The 26365-nt window shown below is 42.1% G+C and overlaps 1 long non-coding RNA gene across 2 annotated transcripts; it reads left to right on the forward strand.

Annotated features, from left to right (window-relative positions):
- The first annotated feature begins 5731 nt into the window (after window positions 1-5731).
- LOC143661549 (uncharacterized) lies at window positions 5732-25963 on the forward strand. 2 transcript variants are annotated; one of them, XR_013164685.1, is made up of 6 exons: window positions 5732-6180; window positions 6778-6955; window positions 8061-8202; window positions 19318-19521; window positions 20559-20725; window positions 25664-25963. It is a non-coding gene; the product is annotated as an uncharacterized LOC143661549 (long non-coding RNA). The 2 variants fall into 2 exon arrangements; XR_013164684.1 differs by having other exon boundaries at window positions 19318-19513; window positions 25664-25961.
- Window positions 25964-26365: the final 402 nt, after the last annotated feature.

Consider the following 26365-nt stretch of genomic DNA (forward strand, 5'->3'; position numbering starts at 1 on the left):
TTCCGAAGGAAATAACTCATGCGGCCGTTGGTTGCACCTGTCACTCACTGGAGCTGGGACTTGCGTCAAAACACGCTGGTCCCACAGGGAAGAGAACAGCAGCTCTATCAGGCTGATGGACACCATGGGTCACTGTGGGACTTGTGAGCCTGTTTCGCTCACTCCTATACTGCCCCACCGTGATCCATTCTCTGCTTCAGAAGGGTCAGGGAGAGAGAGAGCAGCATTAGACTCTGGACAGTGTAGACCTTCAGTAGGAAGTGAAGGTGTGAGAACCTTCAGACCCTTGTCTTGTAACACAAGACACCAGGAAAGGGAAATTTTTAGGGTAGTTTGTGACTGTAGCAAACTGAGAGGAAACCGAGATGAATAATGTCAATTTGATACAACTAAATGCAATTCTGAGAACATTAATGGAGCATCTCCTCTGCATCTTCACCAAAATATAAGGCCTATATGCAAGTGTCATTATACCTACACCTTGTTATACTTTTACTGAGAAGACAAGCCATATGCACTTGCAACCCTTAAATAACAGGAAAAAACTGGCATGTGAGTGAGTGCTAGGATGAGTGGTGAGTTCCATGAAAATAAGAGGACAGAGGTATGTGTGCGCTGAAGTGGGCAAAAACACTTTGTGGACAGTGTAGGATTTGGTCTAGGGCCCAGAGCTGGTTCTTTACAATTTCAGCACTCAAATCTTCCCTCCCAACCACAGCCTCCAATTTTCCTTGCATAGGCGTCTAAGAGAACCAACAGTCATTCTCTAATCTTGAATCATTTCTGTTCTCTAACATGTGGTTTCCAACGACACCTTCTTATGGATCTTTGAATCCCTCCAGGATTCTGCCTTTCCCTGTGGATACTGAAAATCTTTAGTCCTGCACCCTACAAACTGCATCAGCTGCTTCGCCTTGCAATGGTGGTCTGGAGGTCAGAACTCAGAAGGAGGAGTGGGGGGAGCCTGTGTAATTGTGCTACCAGGATGTCAATTCTCTTCAGTTGGGGAATTTTCTAAAACCAAAGTAAAACCACTTTAAAAAAAAAAAAAAGCTTCATTTTATATCTTGAAAAAATAACCATGGAGATGGATTTGGCCAAATATCAACTCTATTTTTGTGCTATTTAAACTACACAGAGGACAAGGTAAATTTTAAGCCCTTCATTTAAAAAAATAACATGAGCGTTCTTTATCTTCCTGTCATTGAGGCAAAGATTATCCTCCATCGTCCTCCAACCTTGATGGAGATGAGAATTCAGATGTTTACAGATGAAAAGTCTTAATGTCTTTAGAAACACTGGGTTAAGGTACCTGCCCCAATAAAATCTACATTGCTCTACATATTCAAAAAGTATCCACACTTTACTGGATAGCCTGTATGAATCCCAGAACCTAAAAGCAGCCTAATGCATTCAATCCTAAAGTGTTTTCTTGAAATGCTCAGAAGCTACCTGAGGACAATTATACCAACTCTGCCCAGAAAATCCAATGTTTTGGTTTCCCCATATGACTTGAGGTTTTGGCAGCCCCTCCAGAGCATCTGACAGCCTTTTCCATGGAAGCCTCTGGTAGTCTGATTGCCCCAAGTAGAATAGCAACTCCTCAAGGTCAGACTCATTCTCAGGGTCTCCTTCCTTTGTGTCCTCCAGCACCAGGTAGAGTGCCTGGTACATTGTACATGCTGAAAAATGCAGGTTGAATTGAATAAATCAGAACCAAGTCAAGCACAATGCCATCATAAAAGAACCAGAAGGCAAGAATCAAATTCTGGGATAGGACTTATGTCAGGAACAGGGCATTAGGCAGAACCAGTGATACTAGAGATCTTGGTAACTTTTAATGCTTTTAATCCAGGTCAAGCCCTTTCTAACCAATAATTCAATCTTGGGACACAATCAAGATAAACCAAATGCCAGCATGATAACAGTAGACTGACTCAGCTCCCTTCTGTGCTCCCAGAGTATAGCACCATGTTTGGCACCACGAAAGGGACTCTTTAAAGTTTATTAAACTAAACCAAACAGTGAAAAATTCGCCTAAGTTTTACAAAGGCATGAAAGTCCAGGAGATAATGTAGATTAAAGAGTAGGTGGACCCTTATTACTGGATGTTCTGTGGTCTTTTCTGGGACCATAGAACAGGCCTTCCATATGAAAGGTCCTTCTCAAGCCATGATACACATGGACACTTCCTATGGACACTTCCAATCTAAGTCCACAAATGCAGAGCCAACCACAATTGAGCATTTCATATTCCACTTTGACTGCTGTCAACTGATTTCAGTCCTGGACATACTTTCTTATCGGCTGATGCCAAAGAGGCATTCTAGTCGCAAACCCTCGCATTCTCCCAGGGATGAAAAAAGCAAGATTCACAGGGTGCCTCTACTTTAACACACTTAGCCCATGGAAGCTTTACCCAGAGACAGGCATGGTGCTTCAGATGACCCATGAGCCCTCTGAAATTATTTTAAATTATTTTCATGTATTTCTCCAAAAGATCCATGACCCGTATAAAAGGTTAAAACAACTGATTAAAGACTTAGATACTTTAAGTTTGCTTAAAATCATTTGCTAGGTAACAGGCTCAAAATAGGCAGCATGGGGTGACAGAAAGAGCATCGAATTTAGAGTCAGACCCGCTTGTGGGTGATTTCTAAATCTGCTACTTCCAGCTTCCTAATCTGGGCAAGTTACCTAAACCATCTGAGAACCTATAAAATGGGGGCGGTAATATTCAACCTCCAAGAATTGTTGGAAGGGTTAAATCAGATGACGAGTATAAGCCACTGCTGCAAATAAGGCCCTCAATAAATGCTAGTTCCTCCTCTCTTCACTTGCTATCTTTTTTGTCTTCCTTCTTCCTTCCTTCCTTTCTCCTTCCCTTCCTCCCCCACTTTTTCTCTTTCTCCCTTTCTTTCTTTCTTTCTTCCTTCCTTCCTTCCTTCCTTCCTTCCTTCCTTCCTTCCTTCCTTCCTTCCTTCCTTCCTTCCTTCCTTCCTTCCTTCCTTCCTTCCTTTCTTTCTTTCTTTCTTTCTTTCTTTTCTTTCTTGCAACAGCAGCCTCAGTACTTTGAACAAATGTCCCTTTTCAAAGAGCACAATTCTCTCATCTGACCTAACAACAAGTTGACATGCCATTGCACGCATAGCCTGATCAACATTATCCCTTTACTGAAAAGCATGGAGCACATTGATGGACTTTTGTACCATATTGAGCATGGGAACTTTTCTTTCTCTCTGTTGTTTGTTGTTATTTTGAATAAGCCAAACCTGATAACCTACAAGTTATGCAAAGCAGATTATAGTCACTAGTGGCAACAAGTGGGAAGTAACACAAGAAGAGGGGGGGCATGAGAGGAACTTATTAAAATTAAATTTTGGAAATATGGAAATCTGAACACCAGAAACTCATGTTTGCATAAAGAAAGATGCTGTACTCAATGCTAATAACATTATTTAACACTTCCCAGAGCCTCAGTGTACACGTGCCTTCACAAACCAGTTTTGTATGCCAGAGTTACCAGAATAATTCTGTAGTTTTTTTTGGGGGGGAGGGGGGATGTGGGGGGAGGGATTTGGCCTTATGGATGATTTAAAGTTGCACTGCATGAGTCATGTAAAACCCTCCTCCATGCACTCCATCTGTGAGGAGAGGAAGAGAAAACAGAACAGGGGATGGAGCCAGGTAACCAAGGGTGGGGGAAGGGATGTGAGATTTCAAAGCTTACCAAAGATTATAAAAGTCCAAAGGTTAATTTTTTGGCTTCAATTTTACCCAAGTGAAAAATTCCCAACTTTCTCCAGTCGGTCGTTTCACTCATAGGAAGTGCACAGTTTTATTGGACTCAAGCAAATCCATTTCTTCCCTAATTTTCATATGCTGGATTCAATACTGATTTACATCCACATTTATGCCAGAGAGTTTAAAAATCTGCTATTGTTTCCTTCCCAAGCTGTAAGGTGGGGGTTGGGAGGACAGGAGTGGAGTTAAGCATGAGGGAAAGGAGAGAAGGGGAATGTGGCTGGCAAAGTGAGGAGGAGAAGAAGAAAGAAAAACTTCACCCAGTAAGCATTTTCCATACTTCATAATTTGATTTTGAAGGCTAGTCATATCAAAGAGCAAAATATTCAATATTGTTAATTCAGTTTTGCAAAATATATTCTTAATTTAAAAATGATTTTGCTCCGGGTGGTAGTGCAGTAATAAAGCAGTTATTGACCAGATCTTATTGATTGTAGAGTCTGCGGGCAAAGACCACTGACCTTGCTCACACTCTTATTGCTTCCTCCCTCCCTGGCCTTCTTCATCTATGCTCGCTCAATAATATATTATTAATATATATTTTTAGCAAAAACCGTATGTTACAAGGTTAAGGGCTTCTTAGTGATTTTTTTTTTCAAGCTACTCTGCCTTTGGGGTGTTAGGAGAAGAACAAACGAGTAACCGAGTGTCTAGATTTAAATGGCTTTCCTCGGAAATCCTTTTCCTGATATGGGAAGCACGTTTTCACCATCCACCTTTTATGGCACATAGGACAGAAAGAATGACTCCTAGGCCAAAGGGAGCTGCAGTTTAGGCAATGGAGTAAGCAGAAAGAAGGAATCACCCCATGGCTGTAAGACCAAATTCAGTACAGGCCTATGTCCTTTTCAGAAAAGTAACTCTTAGCCCCAAAGGACAGAAATCTGTGGTCAAATAAAATTTAATAACCGGTGGTGCCCAAATCTTCCCATTCCATCTGATAGCTCTTTCATGACCCTTTCCCTAACACCTTCATGACCATCTTCCTCGTATAACAACCATATATGATATGCAGACAGTGTTTACTTCTTTCATTTGCACATAAACTTTCTCACCTATTTTTCTGGATTTTTCCCTAAGAAACGTGAAAGTTCCTTGAAAGCAAACACTATACCATATGCTCTTTCAATATCCCTTCTAAGATCTGTCATGTACCATATTCATAGCAAGTATGCAATAAATAATTATCGAATTGGGTTGTAAATGATCCATAGTAAGCCAACAAAAACTCTTAATACTTCCTTTCAAAGTAAGCAAGAAAACGGAGCCCGAGAGTGGGTTGTGCTCCTGCCCCATGCCCCAGGAGACTCTCTAATCGTGGGGTTAGCCTGTCTCAATACAGGCTGCAGGTGAGGGGAGGAAGAGCCAGAGAATGTTGAGTCTGATGACTGTGGTGCTGAACTTTCTCATGCCATTGCATCGTGATATACAATTGGACTTTCAAGTCATGTATGAACTAGGAAAGTGATCATGCCTCCCAAACATGGCACTTAGAAGAAGCTTAGCAAATCCCCAAGCTCACGAACAGATTAGGACTTAAAATAAAAGGACATGATCATCATCTGCTACTACTGACGATACCACCCCACCAACGTCTGTTCGTGTCCCACTCATGGATGTGGTACTTCCTCAAACGGCAGAACAGACAGATAAGTCAGCAGTGAGGTTTTTCTGATGCCACTCACACTGCCTTTCCCCACGTCTGGGCTCCTGCTTCTACAAAGATAAAGTCAGCCCACGAAATCCAATATTTTTAAGGGGAAAAATGGAGCAGCATCCGGATCTTTATTAGCTGGTAGTTTCACTGTCTGCTGAAAGGGGATAGAAGAGAACACCAGTGATGCGGTGAGTGGACATTGTGATCTAACAAAAACCACCCAGGTGAGCAAGGAGGAGTGAGGGGAGCACTACTGAGTTGTGTGGTCACTGGCAAGTTTCTCATCCTACACTCGGGGTTCTGGAGGGTATCAGCTGCTCACTCAAAAGAGTCTAATAGGAAAGATTGCAATGAAAATAACTTTTTAGAGAGATGTAGGGAGGGTTGTGGGAGCCAATAAGGAATGGCGCTAGCTTCACTGGTAATCTTTGTCATCTCTAGGTCCAAAGGGGCAAGTTGGCTGGAAAAGGGGATTGCTGGAAAATGGCAGGAGCATAACTGTGGGAAAGAGACCATCCACGGCAATGCAGCCACAGAGGGACACAATTACTGCCAACGCCACCCGGGGGTCATAAGACTCCAACCTCTGTCCCCTGGTGCCCCTTAATCTTATGTCAGTGTCACCCCTTGGCTGAACACAAGTATAAACCAGAAGACAAGGGAAACTGGATGACGGGGTCTTCTGGGGTCCACCTACCAGGTCACAGTGCCAGGCGAAGGTGTGTAAGGAATGGATCTGGAGGAGCAAAGTGGCGACTAGTCCCATCTTTGGCCACGTTTTTCCCTTTGTCAGACAAACAATCATGCAGCCCTACCTAGCATGCAGGGTCCACTTAAGGAATTGCAGCCATGAGCGTACTTTGTTAAAGTTTCCAGCCTGGCACAGACGCTGTGTCGGGGATGACCCCCCCACCTTGCTCTCTGTGGAGCCCCCCACCCCTGCCCACTCCCCAGCCAAGGGGGGCTCCCCCACCCCCGCCCAGAGCCAGAGAGATGTGAAGGGAGCAGCACAGGGCTCTGCAGGTGGTAGAGAGAGGGGGGAGCTGCACACGCAAGGAAATAATAGAGACCGGATTGTTGATGCTTGTGGGAAAGGGCGCATGAATATGGATAAAACCCTGTGTGCATTTTGCTAATTACCCAGCATCAGTGTTAAAGGAGAAAAGAGCCCACTGCAGATTTTCAAGCCAATCCGTCACTTTGAGCCCACCCCCACCTACACATACACACACACAAACACACACAGAAATCACCACTGCCACCACCTCCATTTTCTCTGCCCTCGTGTAAATGACTGACAGTGGTCCCTTGAATAGGAACCGTGTGGACCCATTTGAGTTAAATCTGAATTGACAGAAGATTCCAAACCTGCGTCATGCCAGAAAGCTCCAGGAGGAAAGTCCCATCCCCTTGGTCCCAGCTGGCAGAGCCATGTTCCAAAAATTTCCTGCCAGAGTCGAGGCTACCTTATAATCTCACAGGCAAGGACATGAGGTAAATCAAAGGGGGCGAGGGGCAGGAAGACAAAAGATATGTGCTACAGTGGAGGCCCTTTGCACAGCGAGCCAAAATAAGGGAGAAAAGCCTAAAAAATTATTCCATTCTTTGGTTCCTATGTTAAATTAAGGTCTCTTTCCTTTTCCAACCCACCAGAAATTTGCTTGCCCAAACTCTGGCTAGATGTTTGGAGTTATGTAGACCCAACTCTAAGGAAGGAAGAGATGGCAAATTCCAGCCTTTGTTTCCTAGAAGTTCCTGGGCTTCTCCCAGACAGCCCTGGGAAAATGTCTGCTGATTCAGTCTTCAAAATCATCAGAAAGGGGGCAATTGGGAGACGTGCTCAGGAGAAGAGCTTGTTTAGGATGGGGATGTGGAGTAAGCACTTTTGCTCCCAAAGTCCAATATTCAGAGCCTGCCAGGGAACGTGTGCCTTTTGTCTCAAGATTAAGTAAGCTAAAAGATAATCGGTAAGCACTTGTCCTGAGCTACATACTTGAGGGCAATAATAAAGATGTAGCATCTTTATATCATTCCTTAAAATTGCTCTCCTCTGTCAGAAAGGCAGCAGCCAGATGCCTAGAAAGCACGCTGGCCCACGAATCCCGAGACCTCAATTCCTACACTGGCTCTCTCCCCATCCAGCTGTGTGATGATGAGTAAGGCATTCAGCCCTCTGGGCTCAGACCTACAATTCTCTTCATCTGTAAAATTAAAAAGTTTGCCCTTAAGAACTCCTCCAGTTCCAAAGTTCAAAAACTCCATGAAAAGCAATGCCAGAGCTAACATATATTGAACTCTAAGTGCCAGTAATTGGACTAAATATTTAAATACTTTAGCTCAATATTTCTCAAGCTACCTTATGAGATAGGTGTTCTTATCCACATTTTATAGATAAGAAAACTAAAGCCAAGGAGAGTTAAATCATTTTTCTTGAACTGGTTAAGTGGCAGGATAGGAATTTGAACCCTACCATACATAGCTTATTGGTAGTATAACGTATCAATTTAAAGCAGGCTTTTCATTGATACTATATAGACTATATAGACTCGAGAATCTTAGTATAGTGTTTCTTCCATTACACCAAATTGCTTTTCTTCAGTTTCCTGGAGGAATTCATCCATCTCTGCATAGGTCTCAGAAAAACTAACAAGGGACCATGGCACCATGACCCAAGATTTCAAACAAGGTTTGATGGATACTCCATCTTCAGAGGGCAGACACAGGCAAAATGGAATTTCTAGGTGAGTGCTGGTATCCAGCTTCATTATATGCATTGTTCATAGCAGATGTTCAATAACTGTGATGCACATCTTGTACACAGCAGGTGCTAAATAAAGGCTTATCACAATGCCTAGCTTATAGTAAGCGCTCAATAGAATCCTGGTACAGAGATTAGGAAACAGCAGAAACTGTGAGTTGGAATGGGTGGAAAATGTATCCAAACAACTTAAAAAATAGAGTTAAATAAAATTAAGTGTACAATGACTACTCACATCATATTATCCACACTGGTAGTTTCAGCCCTTAGGATTATTTCCCCATCCCTGCTCCACCGCCACCCCTATCGAAAGCTATCCATTCAACCCCACACTGCCTCCCTGTGCCAAATGGAAAAAGCACCTTCTAAAAGCAAAGCCTCCCTAGGCCAGGCTTACTGCTATATTTCTGCCTTGGACTTTTGCATCTAACTTTTCAGCAGGGGAGGCGGGAGCTGATTGGATTATAGGAATACAAATGGATTAATTTGGGGTGGATTAGATACATCACAAAACATAAGTTTGACTTGCATTAACATAAAAATGTCATAAAAATGTAGATGCTGAGGCACAGCTTATTTGTGATGCTGCTAATGCATTGTTACTCCAGCAAAAGATGTACACAATATTTACGCTATATCTGACCACATAAAACATGTCGCATACATATGCAATTTTTCATTATGTAGAGGGAAAGAGCCAGAGGGTCCTTCAGAATTTCAATTCTTGAGCTTCTGATTTTTCCTTCTTTTTTAAAAAATCTTTTTTTCTTGATTTTCAAGAAACAAATACAGTTTTAAACCATCATTACTGTATTCTGAACAGTTAATATTTCATATCGTGACATCTCTGCTCAGAGGTAACAGGTTTAGTTGATTACTATTTGTTTATAGCGCCAGAGAAACCTGCAATCACAGGGAACATAGAAGGATTGCAATTAGATCTATTGGCTGAGAGATGCACCTCGCTGACCCACGGTTAAGTGGTTAGCGCTATCAGAGAGAAAATGCCTACTGGCAGCTGGCACATCTGCACATAATAACACGGGCAAAACTGACACGGCCACTAAAGGCTGCTGCTCTCCTCTTTACCAGAAGCTCAAAACAGATCATGCTTTTTAATAGTGCATCAACACATTTCTTCTAAATTAGCATAATCATATGAGTTATGGGAGGAGGCGGGTGCATCTTGGCGAAGCTGCTATGAATTCTTCAAAGTATCCAAACGAAAAAGGTTTGTTTTTGTTTTTATGTTTGTCCCCACAAACCTGATGCTATACCCAGCTCATAGTCTGTTTGTTTGTTTGTTTGTTTGTTTTGCTCAAAGAGAAAGGAGAAGAAGAGAGCAGTAAGGAGAAAGTTAATGAAAATGTTTTTAGCAAAACAAATCGTGCCCTATGTGTGGGCAGCAGATATACACACACCTGAGGCAGATGGGTGGGGGTGGGGGTACCATCCATGCACAAATCATATTTTATCAGCACTGCGATGACAATGATGATGATAATAACTAATCCCAAGTGAAAGCTCACTATGTGCTTGGCACAGCCGGGACATATCAGTTCTTCAGGCTGGCGCCTCTATACCCCGATATTCCATCGATCAACCATTTGGGAGAGTTCAAAACAAATGGGACTGGGCAACTCAACTGGAGAGGCTTTCTCAGATATGACAGAATGAAATTCAGAGACCAGGTCAAGCAAATTTCCATGCTGCTTTGGGACAAGAAACAGTGCTCAAGGTTCTGATGGCCTCTTACACCCCCCTCCCCCACTATCGGCATTCACAAGCCACTGGCAGTGTCTGGGATGTTGTCAGACCCACTGTGTCGGAGTTTAACTCTCCTGCATACCCAGGAGCATCACTAACCTGGGACTTAGGCTTCAACTCCTTGGGATAGAAATTCTAGTCCCTTCGGCTCTACCCTGTATCAACTATGTTTGGCCCCAACTGGTCAAACCATCACATTCATTCCTTCACAGAGATTTATGAAGTTACTCTTTTTATTTAAGATATTGCAATAGACTGCAGTGCTGACAAAACAGGTTTTGGAAATGACTTTAGATTACTCTGTCGTACACCCCAGGTTCTGAGGAAATCATTAACAATGAAAAGAGTAAACACTCAACATCAGGCAAATTGGTACTGGGCTCTTCAGACCCCCTGCAAGTCAATTTATGTTGACAGTGTAACGGGAAGCCCAGTTTGCACACAGAAATGCCCTACAACAAGAAATCTAGAATACAAGGAATAAAACTCAGGTTGCTCAAGTTCCCTCCTTTCTAGAGCAAACTGACATGTGCCCCTCACAGAAAAGTCCAGAAGTAACCTAGCAAAACGTCTGCGAGAGTGTGAGTTGGTAGGTGGCTGAGTTAGGACAAGAATACCAGTTTGTCAGACACTTAAATCTGTGTCTTGATATTATACTAGGCATCACAGACAATAAAAATGGCATATGGTCCCTGCCTTCAAGTTCCATTAAGTACAATTACAGACAAAAATACCTAAATCAGTACATGAGACAAGAGTTGAAAACAACTTCATTTTCAGACCTTTTCAAATCCACAAACTGAGCCATAAAGCAAGCCTTAACAAATTGAAAAGAATCTCAAAGACCATAGGCTTTGACCATAATGCAATTATATTACATTTTAAAAATAAAAAGGAAAAACTTCTATAAAGCTCTAACATATATCTAGTTAGAGGCCCAGAAGGAGAGGAAAAAGATGATGGAGCAGAGGCAATATTTAATAATAATAATAGTTGTTATTATTATTAATATTAATAGATAAGAATTACCAAAATTGATGAATCAGATTCAAGAAGCAGAACATATTTTTAGCTAAATAAAAATGGACACCTAAATAATACATCATTGTGAAACTACAGTACACCAAAGACAAAAAGCAGATCTTAAAAGTAGCCAGAGGTAAAAAGAACATTATTTCAAAGGAATGATGATTAGCCTGACAACTGAATGCCCATCAGCAACAATGGCATCCTGACCAGAGGGAAAAGTATCTTCAAAGTACTGAACAAAATACTTGTCATATCAATCTAAAATTGTATTCTTAGTGAAAACATCTTTCAAATGCCAGGGAAGAATAAGAACATTTTCAAGCAAGCAAAAGTTATGAATTTGCTACCAAGAAATAGTTACTAAAGAAAATTATAGAAGGTACATTTAAAGCAGGAAAAAAAAATGAGCTTACGTTAAAGGTCTACAAGGAAAAAGGAATGATTGTGATGGCTTTGTATTGTGTCAGTTTGGGTAGGTGAAACTACTTTTCTAGAATGTATTCTTACATGTTTTCAGTTAGGGTTAGCCACAAGGGAGATTTTGAAACACAGAGGAGTCATTTTGTAGCTGACAGAAGTTGTTGTCGATCTACAGATTCAGTTCATTGGTGTAATGGTGTAATGCAGAAAGTACACTGCTCTACCTTGCCCTGGATCCTCATTCAGATTCTCTGACTCCTGGACCAGACTTGTGTGTTCAGTTCCGTGATCAAGGACCCCTGATGATACAAGACATTGACACCACCAAGGTCAAGGGTACTAAGAACTGACATGGGTTTCACTCCATCTTCATTAGATTCTAGCTTGTGCTTGTGAGTTCTAGCTTGCTCTCAGTTGCCCCCATTTTATATCCATCCTGTCCCAACTGCCTGTGGACTTCAAGATCCAACATCAGAAATGAAGACAACAGACAAAAATCACCATATTCAACCACCAACAAGAATGATCAATGGATACTCAATCTTATCAAATTTGATGTGGCAGTTTCCAGTTGACCAAGAGGGTGTTGTAAGCTCCAGGGTGCCACTGCCCCACGGAATCCTTGAACAACAGAATCCTTGCAAAAACTGGCAGAGCCATCTTCCTCAGGACTCTAGAAAACAGTTAAAGGATTGCAGCAACTGGGTAAGCACCAAATCAAGAAAACGCAGCATTTAAAATGGTAGGAGAAGCATGTAGCGCCCTTGCTGGCCCACCACCAGCCCCCCTTCCCTGGCACAGTATGAAGCCAGCCTACACTCCCCTTGTGGCCCTGTTCCCGAGGGAGTGGAGTAACCCCTATGAACATACAGGGGTGCCTGTGTGTTGTACCAGTTTATTGGGTGCCAGCTGAGAGACTGAACCAGGAAACTCTTCTCTGGCTTGCCCTCTGAAAATTTGCCTGTAGGCAGAAGCAGTTTCCAGACAGCTATAATGGTGCAAGAAACAATTAAGTCAAAGTGACCTGGAGCAAAGGATTACCTGCTTAGAGATATTTGAGTAACTAGGAGGAGAAGAAAGTCTGTTTCTTAGGGAATAGAGAGGGTATTTGAGTTCCTGTAAATGGGGGAATTTCTGAGGCCATGAGCAAAAACAAACCCAGGACAAGTAGATGCCTCAGAAAAGATTAAATAAAAGCATATCACTATTAAATTTATTATTTGATAACTATATTCTGGTTATGTAGTAGAATCTTTGCTCTTAGAAAATAGATACACATGGAGGTATAACGGCACAAAGAGTATGACACAATGCAAAATGATTCAGAAAATAATACAATAGATAGATGGCTAGATAAATCAAACGTGTCAAAACAAAAATCAATGAATCTCTATAAAAGGTATGACTGTTCTCTGTATTATTCTTGTGATGTTTCTGTAAGTATGAAATTATTTCTAATTAAAAACTTCCAAAAATAAAATAGAAAAGAATGAGGGGATAAAAAGGAAATAAATGTGTCCTCTATAGCCCCAGGTCAGCATTATACATGGCTGGATTTCAATACAATGTCCCACTTCAGCCAGGAGCATTGTCCAAGGAAAACGTTGCACAAGCATACTGTGGTGGACCCCAGAAAAGCTATGTCCTTTAATCCTTGTTCAATATTGTTGGGTGGGAACTTCCACAGATATGTGACTCTACCTATTTGAGGTGGGTCTTGATTAGTTTACTGGAATTCTTTAAAAGAGGAAGCATTTTGGAGAGAGTCCCTTTTCAAAAGGACAAGAGTGCCAGGAAATAGAGAGCCACCAGAGACCTTTGGAGATGAAGAAGGATATGCCCCTGGCGGAGCCTCATGAAACAAAAAGCCTAGACAGAAAGCTAGCAGAGGTTGCCATGCTCACCATGTGTCTTTCCAGTTAGCGAAACCCTGAACATCATCAGCCCTTCTTGAGTAAAGGTAACCTCTTGTTGGTGCCTTAATTTGAACATTTTTGTAGACTTGCTGTAACTGGGACATTTTCATGGTCTTAGAACTGTAAACTAGCAACTTAATAAATTCCCCTTTTTAAAAGCCCTTCCATTTCTGGCAGCCAGCAAACTAGAACATTCACACAGCAATCCTGATGACAGACATTCCTATCCTTCCAATAAACCCCTGATTTGGGCATGAGTATTTCCACCCTTAACCATCAAATGATCCCTGACCTCTTGATCTCAACCTGCCAGCAGCATCCTAGAGCCAGATTCCCATCTTCTTCTCTAGGGTCTTGATCTCATGGGGTACATGTTTCCTCTACTCTGAGAAATTCTTGATGGCTACATGATGTCTCATTCCTCCTTATATTCTGAGTAACTGACACAGAAATATTGCTCACTAACAACTTTCAGAATGGGGTGGAGCTGAGATATATCAACTGTGTGGATTTGTACCATCATTACAGTTGGTCAAGGTTGAGCACCCCCAAGAAATCTCCTCAGTTGTCCTGATGCCAGCACTGTCTTCCCAAACATGTGCTAGGAAAACGTTGGTGTGACATGTCCAAAGCATTTGAAGTATGTGCTCTTGCAAGAAGAAAAATTATGTCTCTGCCTGATGTCGTAGACACTACTTTGGTGGATTTGCTTGTATTTTAACCTAAGCTTTGGGAGGTGATGGGAGTGGAGAGAAATTATAAGCCCCAAAGCAAGTATTTATCCTTCCTGCTAGCAAGCACATCAACAAAGAGGTTTAAACTTTCTGGGAGTTGGAGAGGTGGGGTAACTCAGCATTAGCATCTTTGAAGGTGCTTTCTGTCTCCCAAAACTTGCTGTCTCAAAAATTACAAAGGGAGAGGATAAGAAATTCTTAAGCTCCAACCTAAGCCTTGAGAATGTGTGAGTCTTCCAGGTTCTCACTCTAATCAGGGCAGAAAAAGCAGTTGAGAGACTGGACTCAGAAACAAGCATACCTACGTATGCTCTCTTTGCCCCTTAAGAGTCTGGCCATACAAAGAAAGTAGAGGAAACACAATAACAGACCACAGGATGAGCTTCTTCATTCAAATGAGGCTTTTCCATGGGATTCCTTCCCAAAACCCTGAGTCTTAAGCAATGCAGGAGTTAATGAAAAGAGGGAGTAGCTAGAGGGAAGGAATGGTTCATAGAGAGTCTTGGAGCTGACAAGATCAGCAATAAGACTGCTCTATTCTATTTCAACAAGGACATGTCACTACAAATTTGACCGGAACAGGCATCTAATTGTACGACCTAAATCATTTCTATTTAAAGATGAGAGACAAACAAGTCCTGACTGAAAGTTCTTTTTTGGTGAAGCTAACATGTTCTTTTTCCTATTGCTATTTTTGTTGTTTTAAAGTTACAAAAGAATTACTACTTGTGCTAAGGAGTCAGGACGCTTCATCAGACAATTTTGTAGTCTGGTGGCATAATACTTGGATGTTTTCCAAAGCCTAGAACCTGGGAAGTGAATTGAAATGAGAAGGACAATTTAGTGGTCTTTCTTGAAAACCTGAGTTATGCAGAGAGCTCTGTCAAAATACCTAGTTCCTACTGGGATAGATTTAGGGGAAATTCTTAATTGAATGGAGGAAAAGCTATGTCCATGGAGCCCTTAATAGAGCTAAAACCTCCTTGGAATACCTCTGCCACCAACTCTGGCTTGTCACCTGAGGGGGAGAGAAGCCTCAACAGAATAAAGAATGAATAGACCTTAACAATGATTTTGATGAAAAACTAATTAGGAATATAACAAGGATATTATTAATTCCTGCCAGAATCAAAACTACAAACCTGATCATGTAGGAAACTTGAGCGCTAGAAAAGAGCAGCTCTCAGACCTGCTTTGAAAACACCCACTTGGGAAGACAGGACAGTGAATGAGAGTACCCCAAATGGAAGCAGAGACATGGGCAAAGGCAGACAGGACATGGCGCCCTGACTTTGGAGAGGTTGCGGAAGTGAGAGGTCATTTCACTCTGTGTGCCACCCTGAGAGAACCGAATGGGTGACAATGAGCAGAACTGAAGCCGGAGCTAAGGCCGCTGCTGACCACGGCAGAGAGCAGTGAGGAGCAATGAAACCCATGTGGACAGCCAGTGGGCAGAGGAATCCCAATGCTGAAAAAAAAGGAACTGCATTCCTGTAAGGGCCACCAAAAAATGGATGCTTTTAATTGTTTCAATGGTTTCCCAAAGTTAAACTGAATATGTTTTAGGTTTCACTTTTTTATTGGTTTTTTTTTTTTTTTTTTGCTATAAGGAAACTGTGATTTTAAACTGTAAGGAAACTTGGCAATTATATATAAATGAGACGCAAGGTAAATTTCATGGACTTTAAGACAGTAAAACCTTGGACTGATTTGATTTAAGGACAGCCCTCACTCGGCCCAGGGACAGCAACGAGAAGAGAATCCTCATTTTGCAAGATGAGTTGGGTAGGTTCTAAGACGAGATTGGAAGCTTTCTTAATTAGCCATAGGAAGCAAGCCTTTCTCCAAGCTGGGCTGCACCGAGGAGCCCTGGCTTGGTGTTGGGTTCAGAACTCGATTAGATAGCCCACTACTCTGTCCTCTGTCCTCTCACAACTTGGCAAATGTTATCTCTATTTTTTTTTTAGATCATTTGTAGTCTCTTCTCTTCCCTTGTCCCCCATCAAGAGCTGGACGATGCTATAATTTTCTGTTACTAAAATTTTTATTTCTCTAAAGTGGTCATAAATGCTGGCTTGATGACAATCCAGAAATACTCCATGTACCAAACACAAAAACTCACTATGAAAATTGCTTGGTTTATTTTTGTTTATGTTACTGAGTTCTTGCAAATGACACAGCTGAATGTTTATCCTACCATAAGGAAATGCGTTTTAGTATTTGTGTTTTTGTGGGGTTTTTTGCTTTTGCTTTAAAAGATAAGGGCAATAAAGGGGGGACTTATACATACACACACACCCTACACACTACACACCACACACCACACACCACACATAGCACGCAGACACACACACTTGTAAGTTTAGAGAAAAGTTATTCTAAAAAAATGACTTCGACCTTTCAAAGTTCTATTTCCTTCTCTTCCAGAAAAATCAAAATACTTCTAGTTCAGAAGTCTTAAAACAAGTTGAGACTGCCTAGACCTTCATCATTTTTTCTATAATGCCCCACGCACGTTCCTAGGATGCCTAGAAGACTCATGGGCCTTAAGCTCACCCTTATGTGAAGGTCTCCTCAGAAGTGGCTTTGGGGAAGGAGTGTCCTGGAACAGAACGGATGGAGACTAGCAGGGCCAGTGAGGAGCAAAACAAAAAGACCACAAGAGAGGGGCAGGTCGTGCTCATACCATTAAGTTATATAAGACTCCAGAAATCATAGTGGCAATAGACAATTTAACCAGATTTCATGGAGACTGCTGTGAAATGGCAATTAAATCTAGATGAATGAGTAAAGCAAATAATGGAGAAATAGGAGATGAGACATATGCATGTAAGATCCCTTATTTTGCAATTAGATATAATAAATGAGGGCTTTGGGAGTTGTGCTAATAATTTAATTACACACTTCTCGGCCACCACTGGAAGGCTTGTCTGCCCCAGACCTCAATTGAGCCATTGTTAGAGCCTCACCTCATCTTCTCCTTGATCTCAAAGGGGAATAAGTGGGTGCCAGTCTGGTCATTTTATCCTCCTCTTTGTACAACTCTATAGAGTGAACAGGTGCTACATCAGGTTGGGTTTTTCTAAAAAAATATCTTTGGTCGCTAGCCCTCTGCACCTCACAAAACCAATATTATAAAGAGATGGCCTCTGGGTCTTGAAAAGTTGACAAAGCCCGTGGAGAATATGCCAGCTGGATGTGTCTTCCTAGGGAGCGACATGCAATCAGGGCATGTAGGTCTCTTTTGAATATTTTCCGAGTAATAAAAATTCTTTAGATCATGGAAACAAACTTAGAAAGAAAAAAAAAAAAAAATCTTACTGACCATACATCCCCAAACAAAAGCATGGGTAGCTAATGACCCCACACACCCTATAAGCAGTTCATGTCTTTGTGATTGCCGAGATGCTGGCTGCATGCCATTTTGGTAATTTAAGTCCAGTGAGGTCATAACTGCTGAACAGAAACATGTAGATTACAAAGGGCACTGGCTTTGGGTGGAATTGGGCTCAAATCCTGGCATCTCAACTCCCTGATGATTGTGGCATTCTCCCTCTCCAGTTTCTTCCTCCATATAAAGAGATAATAACACCTACATCGCAAAGTTGGTGCAAGGATTTAAAAAGATGCAAGGTACTCTCGTTCCATGCCTGGCATTCAGCAGGCACTGAGCAAACATCTTCGCCTTCCATTAGGTGAACAGTGTAGGTCTCCAGAAGGGTTCCAGGCTTCTGCAGATGACATTTATGTAGACCCTCCAGTCCACACTAGGACTCTTTCAACAAAATAGAAACTGAGTCACAAATTGGGGAATTGAGACCCAGACATTGAATCTTTTCGAATCATGGGACTGTACCCGCTTCTGCAAATGAAACCCGTGCTCGAGACATTATGTTTAAAGCTGGGGTGGGACTTATAATGATGTGTGGTTTGTTTGTTCATTCATTTCCTCCTAAAATTCTCTGCAATGCTATGTTATAATTATAATAAAAACAAAAGATTCTCATATTTAATGTATTTAACTTATGCAGAATGCTAGAGCATCACCATAATTTTCTCCCATATAGAAATCTAGTAAGTTCTGCCAAAGTCAGTTACCTTTGTGACAATTATAGAACAGGTCCCAAGGTTTAAAGAGTGTCAGTGGAGCCATGAGGGTCCACAAGGGGTGAGGTGGCTGGACTGATGGGACTCCAGACCACACACACGTCCCACACCAACCTGAGCAGCTCTCGGATCAGGAGGTCATTGCGTGGGCTGGTTCTGGTAGCTAGCCATGTGTCACCGGTAGGGTATTTGCCCAAACTTAGCCTAGGTTTCCTCACCTCTAAAGTGAGGAGGGTGGACTATAATCTCTAAGGTCCCCCTCAGCCTGAATGTCCTTCTAGCTATGCATTTTGGTTTTTATTTTGTTATCCTTTCCTCTCAATAACAGATTTGAGTTGACAAATGAATCCAGAACAAGACAGTGCTTCTAAACTTCCAAAGCATTAGGATAACAAGTTAAACTATCTTTTCCTATTTCATTAAAGTGCTGAAAACACACTGCTAAAATGTGCCAGGCCCCTCATTTCATCTGAGCACCCAGAGGGAGAGAGGCAGGAACCCAATACCCAGGGAGGGCTTTCGGTGCCGTGCTCCACCCTGGGCTGAAGCACGTGTGGCAGGACGAGGAGTGTATCATCACCCGATATCTGCAGATGGCCCAGATCACCCCGCAGGTATGAGGCACAGATTCAATGGGGGTCTGACCATCTCAGAAGCTCATCTGCTGCCCTCAACTGCCTGCACTGAGTCCACTGACTTGTAGTGACGACTTTGCAGAAACTTCATAGCATTGAGCAGAAACTTGCGCTCTCTGGACTTCAGCATTTTCAAAACAAAATTCTTCAGGTTAAGCTTCAAAGTTCTCCAAGGACCTTCCCAGTCTTAAATTCAATGATTCTCTGGTCAACTCAACAACCCCAGAAAGTAAATGTCCTTAGTCTCTGTGAAGCAAGACCCATCTCTATATCTATTGGATTTCATTGCTGAACCCTTTTCCCCTTCAGTCCTTTCTCTTGCTCACCTCCCATATAACAGGTAACTGCCAAGAATGTGAATGCTGCAGAACCATTTGAATTAGTGAAATGTCTATTGCGTGGTAATATACTTAGTCATTAAAAAAAAAGGGGTGGCAATCAGCTTATGAGAGCTGCAAAATTAAGTGACTTCTTATTTCTATTCTCACAGCTAATCAACCAGGACTCAGGAGACAGCTATTTGTTGATCTCTGAGTGTAGGGTGGTGTCCTATCTGACCCTTTCAATTCAGTTGTCTACTAAAAGACCTGAGAAGTTATTGTATTTCTGAGACTTTTCATTGCTGGAAAAAAGAAGTGCAAGAAGATATTCAGTGGAATAAAAGAGAAGCATCGACGTTTCCTTTGGTAATCAGGTCCGCGTATTCCCTGCTACTGAGCATTTTCAGAAGGCCTGACTGTCTGGGTTAATTGTTTAATGCTTTTAGTTAGAATTAAACTTTGCACCTGCTCTGACAGTGATAAATTAAATGTGCTCCTTTTCCAATACTGTTGCCCTCTTTAAGTAGAGACCAAGAAGTGTATCTCCCTTCTTCCCTTGCGTTTGAGGAATCTCTGCTACACTGGAGTGTAAACCAGCATAATTTGTCACTAGAGCTAGCGCCAATTAAATTGATTGCGTTGGACTGAACTCTGGGACCCCTAATGCAAGCACTAAGGGAAAAATGGGCTCTTTTCTGCCCATTCCCCCATGTGGCACTTAGGCATAGCTCAACAGTGGAAGGCTTTCAAGGTTCAAAAGGGTTTTATTTTCAAAAGAAATGGGCATTGATCAGTTGCATTTAAAGGCAAAGATAATTCCAGAGCTTGAAGGCTGGATTTGTGTTTAAGGTCTAAATCTCTTTCTTTAACCTTGGAGAGGGGGGAGGCAGTAGAACATAAAAGCAACAAAGAGATTAAGATTACAAAGGGTTTGCAAGTGTAAATGATGTGGTGGTATTTGCCAAACACAACACAGTCCGCATTCACAAGCCCAGGCACAGGTCAGCATTTGATCTGCTGGTTTTACACCTGTAAAAACAACTTGTGTTTATTTGTCACTCAGCAAACCATTTGGGGCAGCAGGGGAGGGGGAAGGAAGAGAAAAAAATGGAGGAGGCGTGAACTTTCTCATTCCGAAGAGTGTAAACGTGCCTTCCCCAAACCTACTGAAAAGTAAATACACTGAAAGGTCAGTGTGGCAGAGGCAATCAGAAAACCCCCTGTCTTTGTCAGTGCGACACATACCACATGGGAATAAGAGGAGCAGGAAGCTCTGTTCCTTTCCAACCCTGGGTCCTTTCACTCATTGTCCCTCCTCTGATGCTTGGGTTTTGTTATGCCACATCCTACCCAGGGGCTTGTAAATAAGCCCTAAATTAATACCGGGACTTGCTTGTTCCTTTCTTTCTAGGCTACCAATTATGTGGTCTTCCACCTGACCTTTTAGCTCCATTTCTCACAATCAGCCCTACCGAATATCGCCGTTCGAGTCATCTCAGTTCTCAGTCAAGTCCATACATAGAGACTCAGGCTTCAAATTAGTTGACCCTATTTTCATTGCACACAGTGAAACCAATGGTAAGTGTCCAGTGCCTTACTCAGGTTTTACTCTTTACCCATCTCTATCTTAATGTGTGAAGTCTCCCTCAGCAGCACAGTCTCTCTGGCATGACCTCTATTCCACAGTTCTTATCAGAAACTGAAGCCTTATCAGTGATACCAAGAGACAAGGCAGGTGGTAACAATGGAGAATCCCTGCTTCAGAGAGGGAGCCTTAACAGGAGGGAAAGGGAAAGGAACTCGTGTTTATTAGTGCTTCCAAGGTCAGCTCAAATACTTGGCTGTCCCGAGAAGGATAATACTTTGGTACAAATTTGGTAGCTAAAAATTCAGCCCTCCTTTAATATTAAAAAAAAAAGAAAAAAGAAAAAGCTCAACACTTATTTCGGAGAAAAGAGAGATCATGTACAAGTTTGGAAATATTAGAAAGAAAGGAACGATTTAGGTGGCATCTTCCTGTCTGCCTAGTTTACTGAGCAATTTTGCTCTGGCCCCAAACTTGCATATTCCACCCAGAAAACAAGAACCTTGCAGTGTAGTGATATCTAGTAATGATTGAGCATGCTCTTTAGGGTCTCATTCTTTTCCCCAAAAAACTGATCAAAGTATTTCTTCTAACCCTAAACCATAATCTCCTGATAAAAATTCTGGGTTAAAAAGCCTGGAAATATTACATTTCCCAGGATGTTTTCTCATGTCAATGATAAATCAGGGCCCTATATTAGTACTTTATGCAATGTATAAAATTAACACAAACACAGTAGTTTTTAAAAGACCCACTTATTTACCTCATAGTTTCTGGAGTTGGGCGTCTGGAGACAGGTTAGCTGAGCCCTCTGCTCAGGGTCTCACAGACTGCAATCCCCTGGCACAGGTGCCTCTTCCAAAATCAGAAGTGGTTGACAGAATCCAGTCCCTTTAATCTCTGTTTTCTTCCTGGCTGTTGCCCAGGGACCTCTCAGCTCCTAGAGGCCATTCTCAAGCCTTTACCAAGTGTCTTCTCATTAGCTATTCAGAGCATCCTCATTTGCTCCCTCCAAGCCAGCAAGAGCATGTCTGGACTTCTTTTAAGGGCTCACCTGATTAGATCAGACCACCACCACCCCTGCCCCCAGGATAATCTCCCTTTTTAGAAACTCAAATTCAACTGATTAGGGAGGGACCTTAATTACACCCACAAAATATCTTTGCCTTTGTCATGTAGCATAACCTAATCATGAACTCGCTAATCCTTCATCTGCACAGGTTCCACCTACATTCAAGGAGAGGGTATTACATATGGGTGTGTACACCAGCAGTCAGAGCTCTTAGGGCCATCTTAGAACTCTGCCCAGCACAGGCCCCCTCTAGAGAGAGACATCCCAGACTGACCCTCCCCCCTTGGCCCAATGCTTGTTCGAAACCTTGTCTTAGAAATGTCATATATCCATATGACATTTATCTCTGCAAATGCTCCTAAGCTGTTGATGACTAAGTTCATCCACAAAGTCAATTGTTTTTAGGTTCCCAACTTTTGTCCGTGGATTCTTGAAGGAACCGCTGACATTCCAGAATTCCCTGGATGATGGGCAGCTATAAGCCAGAGGGCCAGAGGGCCTCCTTTAGAGGAAGACATCAGTAGGCCTGAGGAGGTGGTCCGGTGTGTGTTTCTAAAATAGACCCTGCCTCTTGGGATACCCTCAGATGGGAACATGCCAAACATGCTTTATTGACACAAGAAAGAAGAGGAAAAAAATCAAACTTTCTCATTTCAATCATGGTAGCAGCCTTCACACACACACACACACGCACACACACACACAAGGAAGGATGGAAAAAGAGAAAAGAAGTTTGCTTTGTGCTAGTCCACCATATCCTTATTGTGTTTCAAGGAAAAATATTTGAGGTACCCATTAGGAAGGAAGAAGAAATATATCCTTCTGATATGAGAGGAGGTTGCTTCTAACTACTGACACCAGATTATCCTTATCAAAATGCTGCTTTCAACAAGTTGCATTGTTTTATTAAAGACTGTCAACAGCAACCCATGTCCTACTACATGAAGCTAAATTTGCCACATGAATTTTGTCTCAGCCTGACACTGAAAATCTTCCATAGTCTGACCCACCTGCCTAACACTCCAAATTTTCCAAAATTGCTCAGCATAATTTTGATAGTCCCCCCTCCCCCCCCCCAAAAAAAAACCACACTCATTCCTTTTGCCATAGTTTGGTCAGTGCCAACCATGACTTTTACTTGCTCTTCTCATCTACCCATGCTGTTGCTTTTCTTTCTCTTATTTTATTTAACCATCTGTTATAACCCAGGAGCTGAAGGTTCAGATTCATTCTCACCTCCTCCAGGAAACCTTTAGGAACTGACTTGAACCTCATATTCTCCTCCTTTAAACTACCAATTTTCTAGTCTGAGTTTAATTTATTTAATTTAGTTCCTATTTGGTATCTTCTTTTCTAGTAGTTTGCTATGCCAAATATTTTGTTTTCTGAGGTGGTTCTTTGTACACTGTAGAACAGGGTTTTTTGATCTGTGGGTCAAGCTCTTTTAGTAAGATGTGAAATCAATTTAGAAGATTGCAACCAGAATTTGTAAAATGAAATGTTGGAAAAGTAAAGCAGAGAAGGGGAAGGGAAAGGGGAAGGCAACGGGAAGGGAAGGGAAGGGAAGACCAGTGTATTGCAGATAGTAAGGGTGTTTGCTTTTGTGAAAACTTTGTTTTTGATATGAATGTGTATATTTTTATATACAGAAACATTAAGTTTGTATAGTGTATAATGTTTTAAAATGTATTAATAATTGTAAATTAAATCAAAACAATGTTTAGAACACTTTAGAATGCATTGAAACATGCATAAAAAATCAGAGATAGTCAGAAAGATGCCAAAGGGTTCCACAAGAAATCAGACACTTAACAGCCCTAAAACAAATGAAGTGAGCTGCCTTTGTGATCATCGAAGCAGATCTCACGTCCCCAAAGTCTAATGATAGAGGATGTGATAAGTAATATTTATGCATACTTTCATCACTTGCAAAGGGTTTTCATATTCTTTGTCACCAGTAATACCATAAGGAAAGCCAAGTAGATATTTCACTGTTTTATGATTCCCATTTAAAAAACATGATACCTGAGAAGTTAATTGGTTTGCCCAAGGCCATGTAGCAGGTACATGATAGAAAAGGAACTCAAATCTTCCAACATAAACCCCAAGTTCTTTCCTCTACCTCCTTAGAAAATTAGGGGCTGATTTATCAGAATCCTTCCTATCTTTAATCCCACCTCCTCCAGAAAGTCCTCTTTGATAGTCCTTGTGATCTAAACCACAACTTCTAGCACCATCTGGTTTGATTCTTGGGTTGCTCCAGTAAGTAAAGAGTAACACTTTCTCTCTAGCTCGCCAACAAGCACCTCAAAGATGGGGCCATGCCATATTCTTCCTGATAAATTCTCATTTATTGCTTAACCTTTTGATTGTCTCAACCTACCATAGCCAGTTCAAGCATCGGAGAGAAGAAAGCTGTGTGGTACCAAGAATGTCTCAAAGCAGTTGGCAAGGTTGGAGCTCAGTACCACCAGGCTCCACCATTTTATTTAAATCATCAAACATTTATTGGGCATTTACACCAGACAAGCACAGTAAAGGTGCTGTGGGGTTTATAGCTTAGAGGTACAAGCAGAAAGGTAAACAATCAACAAAAATGCATGGCAGAAAGCAATGAGAGCTAAATGGAGGTATGCGATACAGCCTGTGGAGATAGGAAAGAGAGGTTAATTTTGAAAGAAGGGTGAGAGACGACTGCACTGTGAATGTAGCATCTGAGCTGAGCCTTGAAAGTCGGCAGGGATGTCACCAGCAGAGACTTTCGAGACATGTCAATAGTTCCATTTGTAAGACTCATTTCAGTTTCCCTCGTGCAGTGGGATCAAGCGCACCCGAGATTAAAGCGGGAGGTCACAGGCGGTCCTGGAGGACCTGCCCTGCTGGCTGCCAGACCTCTGCCAATGCCTAGGCTGGGAAGAACACTGAGCAGCCAAAGGTCAAGGATTTTTCCCCGAGGCCGGCTGCTCAGGTCATCCTGGTGGTCAGCTCTGAGGCTCAGGGGAAGAGGCCTCACCCCTGGCTCCAGGGAACATGTAAAGCCAATTGTAATGGGGTTTCTGTTTTCCAGAGTGTAGACTGTTTCAACCAGCGGCCCTAATCTGTCACCCCCTAGAATAAGAATGAGCGGCTTAGCCCCTCACAGCCTCCCGGACTATGTCAAAGTCACTCTGGGGCCAGTGCTCACAGCCACAGTGGATCCACCCTTGAGAAAGACTTGTGCTTTTATACTGTTTGGTAGAGGAAAGGGAGGTGGGGAGGGGGTGTCTCTTCTCTCCCCGTGCTCAATTTGAAAGTAGTCCTGGTTGCAAGACAAAGTATGTACCCATTTCTCAAGTTCAGGAAACCCATAAGAGATAGGGAGAAGAATCCCTCAGCTGACTTTTGGTGCACAGGGTCTCCAAGCACTTTGCTCACCTGTGAATGCAGACAAAGGGCTTTTCCAAATCCTTTTACACTGAGAAAGGCCAACAGGCATCCCAGCAGCAAATACTTTCCCTGGGACTGGGCTGCAGGGGCAAAGGCTGTGGTGACAGAAGCCTCAGACTCCCCCAAATTCCCCTGATCAGCTTTGCGAAAGTAAAGCCTGTTCAATCAAAGCTTATTCTGTGCAGAGTTGCCAAGTGCCTGCTGAGGGGACTTCCATGCCTCACTTCCAACACAGCAGGAGAATGCCAAATAGCAGGATCCAGCTATATCTTTTTTTACATTTCAGAGGCTCGAGCTGAATTTACAGAGGTCCCTTCAGTCGGTACCACCAGCTCACTTTGGGCTCTTTATGATCCAAGACTTAAGATTTCCAGGGAGCTCGTGAGCATGAGTTAGGCTCCTTCCAACGCTTCTTCTCCTTTCTTCTCTCCAGGGAAGGCAGATGAATTATACCCATATGAGAGATGAGAAGACTGAGAACAGAGAGAGTTCAAATGACCTGGCCCGGAACCAATAGAAAAGGAGGAAATCAAATTCTGATCACATTTCCTATCCCTTAATCAGAATTTCCATTTCTTGGAGCCAATTTTACAGGCCACATTAAGATCTGAATTTGTTCAGTAGGCCATGGAGCATTCCCAAGAGGCTTTTGGGGAGTACTGTGTATAAATCTTCCCAATAAAGACTCCCTTTTCAAAAATAACATCTTTTGTTTCTTCTCGATACAAAAGCAATAAATCTTCCTTGGAAAAAATGTGGAAATAAAAAAAAGGGAGAAAATAGAGATCAATCCATAATCCAATATGCAGAGACCAGAATTGTTAACATTTCGGTTTCCTTCTAGTGTTTTTTTGTATGTATGTCTTTAGCTTTTCCAAACTAAGGTTATGCCCCTATGTACTTGAAAATCTGCCATTTTACACTCAAAATTCTATTGTGAGTATTTCCCCATGTTGCCAACTGTTACTCTACAACATCAATTAAAATAACCATGTAATAATACACTGTAGGGATGTGCCATAATTTATTTCACCAATTCCTTATTTTTGGATTTTTTTAAGTTGCCTCCAAATATGGCCAATTGTAAATAAAGTTGTGAAGGAGATGCCAGATGCGTGAAGAAGGGATAAGGTAT

The sequence above is a fragment of the Tamandua tetradactyla genome, chromosome 17, assembly GCF_023851605.1.
Source record: "Tamandua tetradactyla isolate mTamTet1 chromosome 17, mTamTet1.pri, whole genome shotgun sequence".
In the NCBI taxonomy this organism is placed as follows: Eukaryota; Metazoa; Chordata; class Mammalia; order Pilosa; family Myrmecophagidae; genus Tamandua; species Tamandua tetradactyla.